Source organism: Pleurodeles waltl, chromosome 9 (genome assembly GCF_031143425.1).
Source record: "Pleurodeles waltl isolate 20211129_DDA chromosome 9, aPleWal1.hap1.20221129, whole genome shotgun sequence".
NCBI lineage: Eukaryota > Metazoa > Chordata > Amphibia > Caudata > Salamandridae > Pleurodeles > Pleurodeles waltl.
The window spans coordinates 250,439,809-250,452,339 of record NC_090448.1 but is presented as its reverse complement, the minus strand read 5'-3'; the positions used below and the strand labels follow the sequence as shown (position 1 = coordinate 250,452,339).

The window sequence follows — 12,531 nt, the reverse complement described above, 5'->3', positions numbered from 1 at the left end:
CAAGACTGGGCTAGAATACTTTACAAAGTAGTGCTTGTGTCCTTCACTGCAGACGTATTGTGATAGTGTCAGCCGCCTGACCAACAGTAAACAGGCAGCCCCGTTGCCTATGTATGATCTTTCGTAAGAGGTCAGGTGCATCAGAGTGTCTCTGTGAGCCTCCTCCTGTGTCTACGGATGTATAGTTTGTAACAGTCAAGGATTGTCACATCGCGACATCGGAGATGTTGGATGCATAGCTTGGAACAGTCAAAGCTCGTAACATCGCAACATCGAAGATGTTGAACGGATCATGCAGTTCATTCACATGTGGAACTTATGGTATTCAAGTAGTAAAGGATGAGACAACTTAAACCAGGTCGCAATTCGAACAGTGACATCACCAGCACTTTGAGTCAAGGATGAGGTCCGCTCAGTCAGTCAAGCGGAAGTCCAATTTCACACGTGCATCTCTTTAAGGAAGCAGTATTTCATGCATCTTTTTGGAACCTTGCCATGATTCATTAGCAGATCAGATCATATTTTGTCATCATACTGTTGTGATAGCTAAACGCAAAAGTGTGGGTATAGGTATTCTTTTGTCCATTTTTTAGAACAATTTTGAAAATAATAATGCGGTTAAATATGAGGGCCACTGTCATCTTCATAACTTGCACCCTACCCCTGAGTGGGAAAGTGAAGTTTAGATCTTCTGGTAAAGTTTTATGGCAAAGTCATCAATATCTATATTGATCAGTGATTTTATAATGTCAGTTAAAATATTCTCTATATCTCGTATTTATCAGTATACGTAGGTGCTTGAGTTTATGGATCACACTCGTCAATTGCTATCCCAAAACTGTAGCAGACAAATTGGACTTGGACATTGGTAGTAGTTCATTCTTCCTAGTTTTCTTTGTAGCCCGAGACAATCAGTTCACAAGCTGGAGTGCCTCTACCCTTAAACCGATAGGAGTGTCACAGGCAAAAGCTAGAGGTTGCTCTGACAGTAAGAGCAGACATTCTGCAGCAAAAGGAACAAATGGTCCACAAAACACCTATCTGATGGTGGTGGAAGATGTGGCGGGACGAAGTGCACGGTATAAATTTGTTGGACTATCTGTGGGACCCACCTGTCAAATGTAATGGTTTTACATCCATAGAAAAAATTAATGATACTTTCACAGACTGGAAAGTTGTGTGCCACTTACATGAAAACTAAAGTGGCTTGAAGGCTGCTGCGAAGGGGCATTAGAGTGGGAGGTCCGTTGTCCCTGCAGCCTAAATGTTGCCTGCTGGATCCCCAGCCTCAAAAGGTGTCAAGAGCCTTGATGCAGTCTCTAGGCGAAATCCCAAACGATGCCTCGAAATGGGTGAAATTGTTGGTGATACTGCCTTGCAGGTGTGGAAAGACCGAAGGATCGTGCAGCTGCTCTAATTTCTTTAAAGTGCTCACGGGTGACGTCAGTATACGTATCAAGGAGACAAAACATGGCAAAGGGCATGTTCATTAATGACACCAGATTGCGACCCAAGAAGCCTGTGGATGTCACTGATGCATGGTGCTGGAGTACCACACGAGTACAAACCACTCTGCCTAATCAGTATCTCATGTCCAAACATGATTGGATGACATAGTTGGCTTGATCCTGGCCATCTTCTGCACCAAATTAGTGTGAAATTTGTCCGTGGCTGCAAGTACCCCAATCCCATTATGCATGGGAGTATCTACCTAGCAAACAGCTGGCATTGAATGAGCTAAGGGTGATGACAGCAGAAGAAAACATCCTTTCCCCAAGTGCCTCAATTCTTTTTGACTCTTTGTCCAGGTGGGTCATAGGAAAAAAAATCGGGGTTAACCCTGCTAGTAGAAGGAGATAATACCAGGATCTGCTGAGGAGTAGGGTGCTGTTTGAGGAAAGCAAGGTCACCTGGGGCGGGTCAGGCCAAAGTGTCCCCTGTCTTTTACTGGGCCTCATGTGCCCATGAAGGTGTTGGTTAGGGAATTGCAGAATGTCAGTAGGGGTTCAAATTGTCCTGGTTGTAACCCTTCAGTGAGGACGCTGGTTTTACCCTAATTGGATGCAATTGACCCAACCATGGGGAATGAAGTAGACTCTTTCATTAACAGACATGACAAAAGACCAGCAACTTATCAGAAGGAGCGTCCAGATCACTGGCCTCCTGTAGACCGTAATAAAAAAAATTCATTATCATTTTGAGGGGATACCCATCATCACCAAAACCTGGTTGGCTGTGGTCACAGTCTGATACGAACAGCTGTTGGAGCACTGGAGGATGGCTGCTGGCCTTAGTGTATGGAACCAGTTGCATAAGGACAGAACGAGTGCTTCTTCACCCTAGAGCGAGACGGATTTAATTTGGAGTCAGACAGAACTATGGAATCTATACCTTCCTCTGGCATCTGTGCTGGCGCTGACATGGGAGGAACTGGCATGGACCACGGTACCAGACATCCAGTCTGCTCCTGAGTTGCAGCTAAACCTGAAGCAGGTTCAGAGGCACAGATGGTGCCACTGGTAACATGACTGGAGGCCTCAACAGATCTATGGGGCCCTAATGTGCACCAGAGGAAGCCAGTAGAATGCAAAGATACAGAACATCTCCTGCTTAAATGCTTTAATCTGTTGTTGAGTTGCCAACAAACCTAGAAATTCGAGGTACATCAGAATCTGCTGCAGGATTTGTTCCTCGGCAAGGGCCTGGGAGCAAGACTGTAGGGCACCGTGAAGGCCTTGCAACTTCTCAGAGGGAGGTTAATGGGGATGGGAGAGGTCCACTTGGACTTCTTGTGTTTCTTTTTGGGATTTTGACTTAACCGAAGACTTGGGTCTGGAAGACCACCTGTTGCAGAACTGGGGGCAGAGGTCTGCGTCCTTGACTTCTAGCGACAGCAGCCTTTAATCAAATACCATCTGTGCTCAACGACGTGCAGCTTGGTTTTGAGTTCCTGGATTGCTTTCGGGTGCATCAGGGCACATTCGTCACACTGGAATGAACATTTTTCAAAGATGAAGCTCGTCAACTGAAAAAAGGTGAGGAGTTAGTTCTGGATAAACGTAGAAAGTGTGGAAATAAAGGAAAATGAGTCAGTGCATTTAAGAGGTGCCTATATGCGTCTCCAGCCTTCATTTCCAGCATAGCTGTCCATTATTTAGACTGCTTATGTTTGACATTTCCATATTTTCTGTACACTTATATGTGACATTCAACTGCCAAATGTGTGACACGGAGTGACACTTTACCGCAAATTAATCTAAGCAATTAGGTGCAAGGAAAAAGAAAAATATCAGAATTTACATACTTTTGTGCAATTAAAAACCCTAAAAATATCTTGAAATTGATTGCTGCAACATCCCTGAAATGGAAGGCTAATACTTGTTTTATAATGAACACTAAGGGCCAGTTGTATTAAAAAGTTTTGCACTCGCAAACGGTGCGAATCGGTAAATTCAGCTGTTTGCGAGTGCAAAACCGTGGTCTGCGATGCATGACATACATTCGCAGACCACAAATAAGAAATCGCTAAAATAGCGATTTCTTGCTTTGTGACCTGGAAATTGCAAGTCGCAATTTGCGATTCTCAATTTCCAGGTCGCAAGGCTATTCTGGAAAAAATCGCAAATTGCGATTTTTCCAAAAATGGCATTTTGCACTTGGAAAATACCATGCTTTGCAACCAGGTGGTAACCTGGTGCAAAATTTTAAAATGAAGTTAAACTGCATTTTTAAATTAAACATGTAAAGCACACATGCCATTTTTGGCATGTGTGTACCTCTCATGTTGAAAAAAAAGTTTTTGGGGTGCAGGAGAGGGGGCCTTAGGCCCCCAGCACCCTGGCCTTTTGCATTTCCAAAATTTCGATTTCTGGTTCAGAAATCGCAATTTTGGAAATGCAAAATATTTGCATGTATGGGCCTACAGGCCCATAGCTGCGAAAGGGGCCGGTATCGCAATTTGCAATTCGGTAATAGCATTTGCGATTTTTAAGAAATCGCTATTACCGATTCGCAAATGTGATACATGGCCCTTTGCTAGTCGGTAATAGCGATTTCTTAAAAATCGCTATTACCGAATCGCAATGGGCCGTGATGGTACATCTGGCCCCAAATCGCTGCACATCTTGTGCCAGCCTATGCTATACTGCGTGTAAAACAATGTGTATATTTACAGTGCTTACAGTTGTAGCACTACTATACAGAAGTCACTATCAACCACTGCACCAATAAGGACAAAAGTTTGTTCCTCTCTGGTAATACCAAAAAAACTACAATGATTGTAATATTAAATTAAGGTTTCATAACATCAATGTAAAATAATGCATTTCCCATCAAATGTTTTTTAATTCGTACGACCTCAGCAGTTAAAAAGTTCACCAGTATGAGGTACAATTTTCACCAGGTCCAGTTTCATATTTCACCAGGTAGGTAAGACTGGCTTAGCTTGAGCAGCATTTAAATCATGAGATGCCAACAGCTTGGCTTTCACAGCTTCATGAAGCTGTAAATGTCTGACATAATTCATCTGAATTTTGACATAACTACAATGCATTCTCTGCATGAAAGAAGTTATCTCCTGGTCTCAATGTAAAATATAAATTAAAAGCATGTCTCTGAACGGTGTAAACTAACTGGAATATGTTTAAGCACATGTTGCAGAGATCAGTAGAACATTTTCATACTGCAGAATGTGTAGACAGAGTGAATGATTACTGACTGCTGCCACTGTCCATAAGTGGATTTGAAGTGCATCTGCCAGGATGAGAGCTTTTCCCTACCTTGCTTTATCCTGAGCTGCTTGTTGTTTGGCTGGGCATGGGCTGCAGGTGGCAGTTCAATAGTGTGCCTTAGCGGATGGAGAGTCACAAGCAGTATCTCTCCTCAGTCAGATGCTTCTCATTTTGGCTGACTGTCCGACAGTCAATTAATTATCTGGCCAACAAAACCTGGTTGGAGTAGACTGTAAAATGTAGTGCCACTCACAAGCCAATATGTGCCCCCCAAAACACCCATCTGCAACAGCACAATCTCACCTGCAAGCAACAGGTTTACAGTGGCAAGTGCGCTGACACAGAAGGAGGCATAAGCAGGATATGGGAGGGGTTAATGTCACTCAGCTCAGTTGCTTCCGTAACAAAATGTACAAATTACTTACCTTCGGTGACTAAATATCTAGTAGAGACATATTCTAGTTGCAGATTCCTTACCTTAGAATTTCCCCCAGACGTCAGACTGGATATGGAGATTTTTCTTCGAGGAACAACCTGGCGCGTCAGTAGGTGGCGTTGGTCGACTCCGCAGGCGTTGTAGTTGCCGTGATGACATTGGGAGTAGTACATAGACGCCGCCTCAGTGCAGTAACATCAGTTTCTTTTAACGATTTCCACGCCAAAGCGCAGCGCCACTAAGAACACTGAGATTGGTGCGCCAGAGCTAAGGACCTGCAGGGGGAATCCCTGTCCCTAGAAATCAGTTTGCAAGTGGGGAGGATGGGTCGGTCGGTAAGGAATCTGCAACTATAACATGTCTTTACCAGATATTTCGTTATCGAAGGTAAGTAACTTGTACATCTGATAGAGACGTCTAGTTGCAGATTCCTTACCTTAGAATAGATACCCAAGCAATGCCATCCTCGGAGGTGGGCTGCGAACCAAGATCATACTAGGAAATCTGCAGGACCGAGCAACCAAAGAGGCCATACCGACAGACCTGACTGTCCAGCCTGTAGTGTTTAGCAAACATGTACAGGGACGCCAATGTAGCTGCCTGGCAGATATCTAGCACAGGAACTCTGCATGCTAACGCAGTGGAAACAGCAGTCACTCTGGTGGAATGAGCACACAAGCCCTTAAGGGGGTTGCTTCTTGGCCAAAGTTTAGCACATCTTGATGCAAAGAAGTACCCATTGAGAGATGGTACGTCTTTTGCACCACCTTCACTTTCTTCGCACCCACATACCTGCCAAACAGTTGATCGTCCACCCGGAAATCTTTAGTACGATTAAGATAGAATGCCAACACTCTTTTTCTGGGTCCAGATGGTGGAGTCTCTCCTCCTCATGGGAAGGATTTGGGGGTGCATAAAAAGTAGGCAGGGTGATGGACTGGCATACATGAAAAGGTGTAACCACCTCGGGAAGGAAGGAAGCCTTAGTGCGCAACACCACTTTGTCAGGGTGCACCGACAAGAATGGAGGTTTGGACGAAAGGGCCTGAAGCTCACTCACCCTGCGAGCAGAAGTGATGGCAACAAGAAAGACTGTTTTGAAGGTGAGGACCCGTAAGGGACCGTTGTGCATCGGGTCAAAGGAAATACACATTAAATATGTAAGGACAAGATGGAGTCCCCTGAGGCATGATAAAAGGAGTGGGAGGAAATAAATGGGTGAGACCTTTTAGGAATCTACTCACAATAGGAGATTTAAAGAGTGAGGGCTGATCAGGTAACCTAAGAAAGGCCGAAATGGCAGATAAATATCCTTTTAGGGTGCTCAAAGCAGAGCCTTGCTGGGCCAAAGAAAGAATGAACAAAAGAACATCAGATAGAGGTGCAGAAAGGGCTACAAATTTATGTGGATGGACGTCTGGCTGCCAAGATAAGATTACAGACTTCGGGTGGAAGATCAAAAGTTGTCAACTGGCGTCGCTCAATCTCCACGCATGAAGGCAGAGATTGGACAGGTTCTGGTGGAGAACTGTCCCCTGCTGCTGCGACAGAAGATCCACCCTAAGAGGCAGTCTCAGTGGAGGATCGATGGCCATACTCAATAGCTCTGGATACCATACTCTCCATGCCCAGTCCAGAGCCACCAAGATGACTTGGGCCTGGTCGTTCCTGATTTTCTTGAGAACTCTGGGCAGAAGTGGTATAGGTGGAAAGGCGTAAAGGAGGCCGGAGTTCCACTCGAGACGAAAAGTATCTCCAGGCGAGTGCCGCCTTGGACACCCCAAAGCACAAAACAGCTGACATTGCTTGAGGTAAACAGATCTAACCAAGGCTCCCCCCACTGCTGAAAGAGACCTTGCACCGGATAGAGACGCCATTCGTGATCGGCTGTACATCGACAGATGAGTTCATCCACTCTGGCGTTGAGAGAACCCACCAGATGTTGAACCACCAGGGTAATGTCCTGATGTTCCAGCCATGTCCAGAGACGTAGTGCCCTGTTTGATGCAGTACCACATGGCAGTAGAATTGTCTGTGAACACCTGCACTACCTTCCCTTTGAGAGAGGGAAGAAATGCTTTCAACGCAAGCCTGATTGCCCAGAGCTCCAGAAGATTGATTTGGAGCACGGACTCCACCAGAGACTAGAGGCCTCTGATCTCCACCTCTCTTATGTGGCCACCCAAACCCAAGAGCAACGCATCTTTCACTATAGATAAATCCGGTTGGGGAAGGGAAAGGGATCTGCCATGGACGCAATGTGAATTCGAAAGCCACCACTGCAGGTCTTTCGCAGTCCGGTCCGAGATCTGGACCATGTCAGGGAGATTCCCCTGATGCTGTGCCCACTGGAACTTCAAGTCCCACTGCAGAGCCCGTATATGCCATCTGGCATGTGTCACTAGCAGGATCCAGGAGGCTATGAGGCCCAGCAGCCTCAGAGTCAGTCTCACCAAAACCCAAGACAGAGGCTGAAAGATCAGAATCATAGCCTGAGTATCTTAGATTTGCTTTTTGGGAGGAGAAGCTCAAAACTGCACTCTGTCCAGAACAGCTCAGATGAAAGGGAGCGTTTGAGAGGGAGTCAGGTGTGACTTTGGCACGTTTATAGTGAACCCCAGCATGTGCAGGAGGCTCACCATTGTCTGAAGGTGGGAGATGACTTTCTGGGGTGAGTCACCAACAGCCAGTCATCAAGGTAGGGGAAGACTGAGACCCCTAACCTACGCAGATGAGCTGAAACAATGCCATCACTTTTGTGAACACCCGAGGGGCGCTGGTAAGGCAGAAGGTGAGCACAGTAAACTGATAGTGCTCGTGACCTATCACAAATTGCAGGTAACATCTGTGGGCAGGCAGGATGGGATGTGGAAATAAACGTCCTGCAAGTCCAACGCTATCATCCAGTCTACTTCTTGAGGAAGTAGTTGAGGTACCGAAGGTGTAGGATAGGACTTAAGCCCTTGTCCTTTTTCGGCACCAGAAAGTAGCAGGAATAACAACCACAACCTACGTCTGGCACAGGGACCTTCTCTATAGCTCCCTTGGCTAAGAGAGACAAGACTTCCTGGTGGAGAAGTGCAAAATGATCCTTCGGGAGTTGGCTGAGTGATGGAGGCATGGCCGGTGGGGCAGATTCGAAAGGGAGGGAGTAGCCCTTTCGAATGATCTGCAAAACCCACCTGTCCCTAGTGATGGATTCCCAGTCGGGCAGGTGATGGCGAATCCTGCTGCCAACTGGATGGGAGTGAGGGGACGGACTAGGAGGGTTTGGGAGCTGAAGCGGGGGCAGTGGTGGACTGGGCAGACCTCTGGTTTCCTGTCCACATGGGATTCCGTGTCAGCGGCTGAACAGCATGGGTGGCACAGTAGCTGGGTGGGGGATGCGAGAGGGAGCCCCTTCCATGGCCACAAAAGGGGCGAAAAGTGGACTTCTGGGGGCGAGGGGCAGCGGAAAGACCGAGGGACCAAGCCGTAGCCCAGGAATCTTTTACTCCAAAGAGACGGAAGCCATCAAAAGGCATGTCCATGACAGACTGTTGGACATCCCCCAAAACACCAAAAGTACGCAAGCAGGTGTGGCGTTTCAAGGCCACCGTTATAGCAACCGATCTGCCTAGAGAGTCGGTCATGTCCAGCCCGCATCGGATCGTGAACTTCGCCTTATCTCTCCCATCGTTGACAGCTTGGGAGACGATAGCACAGGCCTCCTCCAGTATCTGCAACAGAACATGCGCAACTTTGTCCCACAAAGAGTGGGTATAGCGGCGCAAAAGGCATGCACTGTTCACAGACCGCAGCAAAAGACTGGAGGAAGAAAACAGCTTCTTCCCAAAGTGTTCCAGCCTTTTTCATTCCTTATCCGGAGGTGCGGAAGGGAATACGCCTGAGGAAGAGGAAGCCTGGATGACAAGACCCTCAGGCGTGGGGTGTTTGGACAGGAATTTAGGGTTGTTCAGGGAGGGCCGATGATGGCGTGCAATAGTCCTATTCACAGGAGCCCCTGTGTTGGGTTTGGACCAAGTACCCAAAATGACATCGGTGAGGGCTTCATTGAATAGTAAAAGGGGCTCAGAGGTGCAAGCCCCTGGTTGAAGCACCTCTGTCAGGAGGTTGGACCTGACCTCTACAGTAGGTAGCTCAAGGCCAAGGACCTTAGCCACCCTACTGACCACCATAACATAAATTGTTCCCTCTGCCGTAGCCACGGGAGGAGACAGCATGTCAGCGTCTGGAGAAGTGTCCAGTCCACTGGCCTTGCCCAATTCCTGTGCCCATTCCAAAGATGGGTCATCCTGTATTCTTAGGGGTCCGGGGACCCCTCCAATCCTTCCCCGAATTCTTACCCATAGGAACAAGTGTCCAAATCCAACCTGGGGTGGCGTTGGCCGACGCCGCTCCGAGTCATCGGGGATAAGGATCGGGTCGACGCCGATAGTGGGCACTACTGACATCGGGAGCGTCGACAATCGACCTGGCACCGGGGGAAGGTCTCAGTGGTGTGACCGCCATCGGTGCGGATCTGCAAGCGGATCCGGAGGGGACCTCAGTGGCCGGAGCCGAAGCCCCTCACCACTTGAGCCCAAAGGCACCATATCGGGGTCGGTCCACCCAAATATGAGGTGCATGGCCTCATAGAACTCCTTAAGTTGGGCGCTGGTCGCTCCGGCTCCCGGAAACTCGGGGAAGAGCGGAGCGGACCCAGAAGTAGGCTCCGAGGACTGAGGCTTTGAGCATTGACGCTCCTCCCACATCACATCACCAATTCGACGACTTCTTTTTCTTACCTGTACCCGAAGATTTGGAGAAAGACGAGTGGTGGTGGCTCTGCGAACGGTCTTGAGACCTTCCTCTCGAGCGAGACCAGGCCCAACGCAGAGTCGAGCGCCGGTCCGCCATGAGATTGGGAGTACGGTCCCTCAAGGCCTTCGGGTGCATGGCCTGGCACTTGGAGCACGATTTCGGGTCATGGTTGCGCTCCAGGCACCACAAACAAACCTGATGCTGATCCATCACTGACATCATGCAGTGACAGTCCTTGCCCGGCTTAACCCAGTCTTCGGGGACATCCTCTATGCACCAAAAAACTCACACAAAACTCGACAAAAGGGTCGAAATCGGTCAAAAAGAGACCATGGTAGCTCTCTCCGGATTAGCTCGTGGAGAGGAAAGAAAAGAACTGACGTCACTGTGCTGAGGCAGCGTCTGTGTACTACTCCCAACGTCATCGCAGAGACTATGACACCAACGACGCTGCAGAGTCGAACGACCCCACCCACTGACGGTTCCCAATTCCAGGCTGGTTACTGCCTCTGCCACCTTTGTTCGAGCAATTGTCCATTTTAGTTCAGCGTGGGTCTGCATCGTGCACAGAGATGTGACGGGCTCGCTAAATCTGCAGAGTGGCATGGCGCCACTTTTAAAGGGGGCACAGCATGTCTGGACAAAAAACAATTCTCAATAGTGTGTAACACTGCTGCCTGCACCAATGACCTGCAACAGCGAGCTAGGCCCAGAAAACACTAGAAGGTGCTGGATCCATGTGGGGGTGTACTTAGTGCTTGCTCTTCAGTTTTTCATTTTATTTTTTAATTGTGACAACCCCTGACCTTATCTCCTCCTGCAGGATGATCCTGCCAGCGCCATACGTCTGTGTATCTTTCTGAGAGGACAGACCCCATCAGACAGCACAATTGTGTTTGCCACACAGCACTGAAACACAGAAACAATGTATCTATTCCCACCTGCTAGGTCACTATAGCAACGATTATGCTGCAGGTCAGCTGTAAATTGTCTGGGCAGGCAGACTGCACAGCGGTGAATAAACACCGCTTTGCAGTGGCTGCTTAGATAAAGTGGAGCACCTCATGATCTTTACAGTGTGCAGCAGCACTATAAATGCATGAATAGTGCGGCGATGCGGACATCAGCACTAAAATGCGTTAGTCTAACCCGTGATGAGTGATACTTGGCAGGGCTGTTCCAGAGTCAAGAAAAGTCATGTGGAGCTGCACAACACCACATACTGGTGCGAAGGGACTATGCTTAAAAATCTTCTGGATCCAGTCTGGCGCCTGAAGATATTCTAAAACTGAGGAATTTGTAGTTAGAATTTTCCATCAGAAACAATGTAGTTATTCAGACGTCCTTGCATGGACTGGCTGGTCATGAGGCCTGAATGTTTTACCCCCCAAAAAGGACATTCTCTACAGCATTCCTCAAGCAGGAGTATGTCAGTGGCGAGGGAAGAGGAGGATCCCTGACACTGCCATTCTGATCAGCTGCAAAACAAAGAAGAGGCCTCGAAGTAACTACCAGGTCACCTTGGGGATGCGGTAAGAAAATGGTTATCTGATAAAAAAACAGACTGTACACCCTGACACTTTTCTCCATCACCAACTTAGGAAATGTTCTTGATAAACCAGACACACTTAAGGAAATGCTGTATCAGAAAGCCACAGCTCTGCATTGGTACCTCAAGAAGACATTTTTGTAAAACTTCAAAATGACGTTCATTTAGAGCACTGGTTCTCAAGCTGTGATCCGGGGACCATTAAGGGTCCACAAAGTCTACTCAGGGGGTCCACAACTGCTCACAAACACTATTTAGAGAATAATACAGTGTATATAAATTAAGAAGCACATGTAAAACTGAAAATTTTAGAACGTCCTTTTAATGAGTAGGAATTTGAAACTGGTGACTAAAATGTAAGTTAGTATCTTCAGATTGATTCATGGAAACAGTGCAAATGCATCAGACAGAAAATAGTATGGACCATGAATGACCTCAATCAAATATGGAAAAGCTCCAACCTTCCTTTTAAGTTTATTTTTTATTTTTTTTTTATATGTTTTGAAATTAATCAATATATCTTATCATTTTGTATTTGTTTGATGACTGCTTATTTCTGTATTTTTGTGTATTGTTTTGTGGGTCAAAACATTGAAAATGCTAAGGCCAAAGTCCTGCATCCAGTTATGACTCTGTAGGGGTGGGGAGTTGTCCCTGGATTCCAATAATGATTCAGCGGTGTTCCTTGGGTTCCAGTAATGATTAACCTGGAGTCCACAGAAGTCAAGGGGCTAAGAACTACTGATTTAGAAAATGTTTTTGTTTAATTTCAACACTATTGTTCAAAGGTAAATCTAACAGCATAGTTAACTCACTCTTACACAGCAAGTATTATTGCCTCATTCAACAAAGTCTGTGAATGCCTACCTTCTAGAAGGTCTGTATCCCGGGCAGGGCAGACTGGGAACCAAAATGGCCATGGCCTTCAGGGTTCCTGCCTGAGCCATTGTGTCCTCACCTGTTATGCCCTTCCTTGGATCCGAGAGGCCCCTGCAACCAGTGAATCCTGATGG

General features: G+C 47.1%; 1 protein-coding gene across 1 annotated transcript in view; it reads right to left on the bottom strand.

Moving 5' to 3' along the window:
- ATG7 (autophagy related 7) overlaps positions 1-12,531 on the bottom strand; it is a 1,524,945-nt gene that overhangs the window by 1,213,223 nt on the left and 299,191 nt on the right. The gene's annotated exons all lie outside the window — the stretch shown is intronic.